The 6761-nt window shown below is 39.5% G+C and overlaps 1 long non-coding RNA gene across 1 annotated transcript in view; it reads left to right on the forward strand.

The window, feature by feature from the left end:
* The first annotated feature begins 2812 nt into the window (after positions 1-2812).
* Positions 2813-6761, forward strand: part of LOC109938622 — a 12121-nt gene continuing 8172 nt past the window's right edge. Inside the window, exons 1-2 of the long non-coding RNA XR_002261747.2 lie at positions 2813-3223; positions 5933-5977. This is a non-coding gene — a long non-coding RNA (uncharacterized LOC109938622). The remainder of the gene's footprint in view (positions 3224-5932; positions 5978-6761) is intronic.

Below are 6761 nucleotides of genomic sequence, written 5' to 3' on the forward strand. Positions count from 1 at the left end.
TTTCTTCATGGAATGCTGCCAGACCTGCTGAGTTTCTCCAGCATTCTCTGTGTATCCTTCAGATTTCCAGCAACTGCAGTCCATTGCTTTTGTATAACTTCTCCTTCTGATGTTACGCAATGAGCTGAATTGTTAACTTTGTCTCCCTACAAATATTTCTGAGCGTTTCCAGTGTTTTCTGCTTTTAAGTCCAGCTCTGCTTTGAAAAGCTTTGTACAAACACCAAGCACAACTAATACATAACTGGACTGTCCTTCACAGTCGAGGATTATTCCATACTTCCAAATAATAACCCAATATTTTTGCCAGGTGACAGTATTTGAGATGTTCGTCAGCTATCTCTATTTCTGTTGCCATTTAGTTTTCTCCCATTATGACCAGAAACTCGACTCTGACTCTTTCCCCCATGTCAACCAAATCTAGATGCCTCTCTGCAAAGATTCAGAAACTGACAATAACACCAGGAACCGCCTAGATAGGATTCTGAGCAATAGCTATAAATTTTCACACTGGTACAACAACTTGACGTGTGTTTCTGATCCCCTGAAAGATAAGCTAAGTCCTGACGGTTGATCTAAAAATGTGGCGGACACAGTGTTAGAGTGTGATATGCTAAGAACAGATTGCAGTAAGATGTGGTACTGACTGAGCTTGTGTTGCCACAACTTCCAGCTTTTATTTCAAATATCATGTTGCCTGAGGGATAAATGTTGGCCAATGTACAAGAAGAAGACTCCCACTTTTCTTCAAATAACTCACATCTAAATATGAGCAGAAGGTCATTTATATTAACATCTTTCTCAAAGTCAGTCGCACAGTGGTAAGCCATTACCTGTGTGAAATTAGACCTCTGAATGGCAGAATAATTCTAAAAGGCTAAATGGTCTCCTCCAAGAGTGGCCATGCATAGAAACATAGAACATAGGAGCAGGAGTAGGCCATTCAGCCCTTGAGCCTGCTCCGCCATTCAACATGATCATCCAACTCAGTCCCCTGTTCCTGCTTTCTCCCCAAACCCTTTGACCCCTTTAGCCCTAATTCCTTCTTGAAAATATTCAATGTTTTGATCTCAACCGTTTCTTGTGGCAGAGAATTCCACAGGCACACCACTGTCTGGGTGAAGACATTTCTCTTCATCTCAATCTTAAAAGGCCTACCTCATAGTCTTAGACTATGATCCCTAGTTCCAGACTATCCAGTCATCGGGAATATCTTTTGTGCGTTTACCTGATCCAGTCCTGTTAGAATTTTATAGATTTTCATGGGATGGCCACCCACCCTCATTCTTCTGCAGTCTCAGTGAATGTAGTCCAAACAGAACCGATCTGTCTTCAAATATCAGTTCTGTCATTCCAGAAATCAGTCCGGTTCAACACATAATTGTACAAGTCAGTCTGGTTTTTAAGCTGTTCCCTCCCAGATTCTTTTAGGTTCATTATTTTGTGCATGATTGGTAGTGGGGAACTGGCCGTGCATATTCTATTGCTCTCAGCGGCAGCTTCAAAGCAAGTGTTTCTTGTGCTAAGGAATGGGAATGGCCCATTTATCCCATCAAACTTCCATTCCTCTTCAGCCAGTCTTAAAATCTGCCTGCTATTCGATCACTTTTGTCGAGTTATCACATGTAAATAGGAACAGAAGCCAAATAGGTGGCACAGTAGCTCAGTGTAGCACTGCTGTCTCACAGCACTAATGACTTGAGTTTGATTCTACCCTTGGGTGATTGTCTGTGTGGAGTTTGCATGTTTTCCCTGTGTCTGTGTGGGTTTCTTTCAGGTGTTCCAGCTTCCGCCCACAGTCCAAAGATGTGCAGGTTAGATGGGTTGGCCATGCTAAACTGCCCATCGTGTCCAGAGATGTGTAGGCTGCGTGGGTTTGCCCCAGGAAATGCAGGGATATGGTATGGGCCTGGGTAAGATGATGTTTTGAGGATTGGTGTGGACTCAATGGGCTATAGGATCCCTGCAGTGTGGAAGCAGGCCAATGAAAAATTGTCTCACAGATACATTTGGAAGTCAACTAATACTTCCGCAAGTGCATCCTTGTAACATAAGGAGGAGGAAGAGGAGAAGACATAGGCAAAGGTAACTTTGGGCATTAGTTTGCAAATGAATATTTTTTTGCTCTTGCTCTATGTACTTGAATGAGAATGGTAGAACTCTACATTGTAGAGGTAGCATTTGGGCTGTGAGATTCAGCCTATATTGTCCATTAGTATCAAAATAACTTTGCTGCCATCAACCTCCACTACTGGGAGCATTGCCAACGTTAAGTTCTGCTTGTTACATGTCATTTCTTGCTCATTACAATGAGGAGTGGTGTGGTTTCTTGTGCTGTCATATTTAATTAGTGTCACAGGACATTTTCTTTATTAAGAAAAAGTTCAACAATACAATTGCGAACACCAACCTTTTAAAACAATGGCATTGTTTAGAATGGTGACTAAATCAATCGAGATTTCAAGCTAAGTCTCTGCTTTTGGTAAATAAGCACTGTTGTTGATGAGTTTTTTTTTTAAATTTACATTGCAATGTTTACCCTCTCGTAGTTCAAGCTAGTTGAACTGTTTTCTAGTTACCCAAAGTCCACCCACCCACTTCTAAGTATCATTTTTAAACAACTATGCAATAATCCTCAAATCTGCCAGAGGATATTTTAATCTTGCTTTTGTACACCTACATGTCTGTAATTCTTGCATGGTTAGCCCTGTTTTGTTTAACTTGGCTGTCAGCCCAAACTCAGTGACATCACCTGCTATTTCATCATTTCAGATTAGTACACAAGTATAAAATGCAGTGAAGTCAGAAGTCAGATTTGCAAGGAAAATAATCGCTACTGACTGCATTTGAATTCTAACTCAAAACATTCTCATCAGGGAGGGCTCTGAGGCTGTGTTAAGCAGCAGCTGGCCTCCTACTTGCTACAGTTAAGCGACTGACACAGGCTCTGCTTATTTTGAGTCAATTTAACTGTACTATTATTGCTTTGAGGCATACTGGACTCTTATCTTTGAAACTTAGCATGTGAGGCGCTGCCTATTCTTGCGACTTCCTTGCCTGCAGTGTGAAATAGTGTTTCCTACTGACATAAAAGCTTAGTTTCGCCTTGGCAGAGCGAAAGATCTGTCCAACTGTGTAGAATATTCTTGTTGCTTTGACTGAAGGTATGCAGTAGCAGAGGAGGATCATTTTGTGAAAAAAATGGACCGTTCACAGTTGGAAAGGTAAGCACAGTGCTTAGTGTGTTTGTGTGAATCATTCCTCATCATTCCTTTTGTTAAAGTGTATGCTTTAATATTTCGTCTTGTGTATTTGAAATTAGCAATTCATTAAAAAAAAAGCCTAACAAACCTGAGTGAAATAAAAATGCAAGGAAATTGCACCAGCTTCTGTGCGCATTCAGTTATAAATGTTTTCCTGTAAATCCTATAGTTGCCTGAAAATGAATGACTTGAAGTTATTTTAAACTGTAAAAGTAGCTAGAATAATAATCCACAAAATTGTTGCAGGCTACAATGGAATTGGCAGAATTGCACAGAAATGCATTTCATAAATTAAGGTCTCTCTCGTGTACAAACGATTATAAAAGATCTTGAAATGCGGTAGTATGATTAAGAGCTAGTCTCATTTGCATAGCCCTTATTATTTAAGATTTGCTCTCAACATCTTTCTAAACTATTAACAGTGCCAAGCCTAATCCCTCTACTCCCTTCTGAATTCAAATATCAATCCATTTCCTTTTTTTTTTAAGCACGATCCAAGCCTGGATTCACTTGCTGGGTTGCAATCTATTCCAACAATGATTAGCAATGTGAAACGGTTGCCCCTCACATTATCCTAAACAGACAATTGTAGCTCCTAAATCAAAAAAGAAGTTGCTGGAAAAGCTCAGCAGGTCTGACAGCATCTGTGGAGAGAAATCCACTGGACCCGAAACATTAACTCTGCTTTCTCTCCAAAGATGCTGCCAGATCTGCTAAGCTTTTCTCGCAATTTTGGTTTTTGTTTCTGATTTCCAGCATCTGCAGTTCCTTCAGTTTTTAATCATAGCTTCTGATCATAAACAAAGAACTTCTACATGGGCTACAGCACAAATAACTTCTTGATTTCAAAAGTTTGGATAATATTACCATCCTAAACGACTGCCTACAGTGAAATATGTAGTGCTATTACACACAGTTCAGGGAAATGAAGGTAACTTTAATGCCAGAATTCCCAGAGTTAGAAAACTCAGTGGTTTGAAGATAAATAATGTTCCAGATATTGCTGTCAAAATATCAGCTAGTGGGACTTGTCATTATTTAAACATAAGAGGCACAGCAAGTTCAGGCAAGGGGCAGGTGCCCCTGCTCAATAGTTGCTGCCAGAATTGCACCATTTCACTATTAGCTTTGCAAATATAACTTATCATTGTCTACCTCACCACTGAACGGTGTGAAGTCCACAGCTATTACAGGATAATTACATCATGGAGGGTTAAGTGCGGTAATTAAGAGCAGAAGTACCCTTTTAGTAATGTGGCAACCAACAATTACTTTCCAACAACCTCTCTGGCACTGAAAATTACCTGGTAAAATTGTATAATTTAATTTCTTCATGTGTTAATTGCAACTGGAAATTATTTTAAAAGGTTAAAATCTTACGTCTCTTTTCTCTTGATCTAATTGTGTTTATGTGCTTTTTTCTATACCTGATTTGCCGTTAAATTAATGCACTGTAATTTATGCTTCTTCCTCAGTCCTTGTTCAGTTTCTTTCTCAATCTTTCAGTTTGATTGATTAAAGGGATCTACTTTTTCTGAGACCCCAGATACCCATTCCCTTTTCTGCTTCGTTACCAGCTCAGATTCAGCAACTTGTCATGCAAGAAATCCGAGAGCCTGAACAAGCAGACACAAGTCTAGCTAATAGTAGATGACATTAAGGACCTTGCTGCAGTTAATTTTGCACCAAATTTGTTTCAGAAAGCTGTCTGTGCCACTTGAATCACAACTTAACATAAGAAAGCTAGGAAATTAACTTAGCCCCCAAATAGAAATCAGAGTGAATTTAAAAGGCATGATGGTCAAGTAAAGATGCATCAATGCAGCCAGATTTCACCAATTTATTCTCTTCATCTGAAGAGTTTACTGGGGTTAGGGCCCTTGTGACAGAATGGTAGTGTCCCTACCTCTGGTCTGGGTTCAAGTGTAATACTTGCTGAACAGGTGAATTGGAAAATATCTGATGTTTACTGGAGTACAATACTGAACACCCATTGATACCTCACCAAGTGATTATTACCTATGTTGAAAATTACTCTCCAAAGTTTCCGGGGTCCTGTGGGATCATAGCTTTAATTCTTAGAACTGCAGAATTGGTACAGAGGGGGTCATTTGGCCATCAAGTCCATGCTAGCTCTTTATGGAACAATCCAATCTAATCATATTCCACTGTCTCATCACCCTAGCCCTGTAAGATGGTTGCCTCAGGAGAATTCACTCTTTAATAGTGCTCTGGGCGTATCTCCACTTACAAGTTGACTGCAGCGGTTCAAGAAGACTCACCACCCCTTCTCAATGGCATTTATGGATGAGCAACAAATGTTGGCCTAGCCAGCATCACTCACATCCCATGAAAGAAAAAACCTATCCAATTTTTTTCAGGAAGTATTTTTTTCACACCGTACCACATATAGATCCTTTTAACTTCTTGAAGACCTGCTGGATCATCCCCTAAGTAAATATGGCATCTTTTCCCATTCCTTCACTCTTTAGCCAGACCAAAACCAGCGATCTAGAAGGAGGCAAGTTAAAAGAAGAAAAAATATATGCTGGCTATGCAATACATTTGAGCAGTGTGATAGAAGTTGAATATGCTGAATGCAACAGACAAAAGAGGAAGTGTATCTGAAGAGGTAATTGTTCCTACTAAGTCATTCTGCTTCCTCTTCAGATTCTGAGTGAAGCAAGAACTAGCAGAACACATCTAAAAGCTGTGGTAAGTTCAACTTTGTTCTTACATTTAGAAGAAATTGCAAAATTTTTAATGTACTCTGGCTAAGATGTTTAAGACAATAATTAACACTGATGTATATGTAATTGCATTGAGAGAAAATTGCTAACTTCATTCAACTCTGGCTAAAATATCAAAGAGAATAATTAGCACCAGCGTATATATAAATGCAACTAGAAAAGATCCCTTGAATTATTGAACTCTAGCTAAGATGTCCAAGAGAATAATTAGCACTGATGTATATATAAATGCTTTAAAATGGATTGGAATAATTTGATGCAACTTAGAAATTAATAGTAACCTGGGGTGATACTGACCTGCCTTTATGCTCAAGCACAATAGTGACACCTAGAGGTTAAGCACTATTTCTGAGGAAATGAAACATTCAAGGATCCTCCCCGTTATCTCAATTCTTATTCAGAGACCAGCCAAGTCAGAAATATTAGCATTACTATGATCTCCAAGTTAGTTATTGCAACTGAAGCAATCGGCTCTCAAGGGCAATAAATGCTGGCCCAGCCAGCGATACCCATGAATCACAAGTGAATAAAACACTATTTTAGAAAAGGTTGTCGAAATAGCATAGGATTCCCACACTTAGGATAAGAAAAACAAATGTTCGAAGCTAGAGATAGCAGGAACTGCAGATACTGGAGAATCTGAGATAACAAGGTGTAGAGCTGGATGAACACAGCAGGCCAAGCAGCATCAGAGGAGCAGGAAGGCTGACGTTTCGGGCCTAGACCCTTCTTCAGAAAAAGGGTCTGAA

Source organism: Rhincodon typus, chromosome 36 (assembly GCF_021869965.1).
Source record: "Rhincodon typus isolate 14 chromosome 36, sRhiTyp1.1, whole genome shotgun sequence".
NCBI lineage: Eukaryota > Metazoa > Chordata > Chondrichthyes > Orectolobiformes > Rhincodontidae > Rhincodon > Rhincodon typus.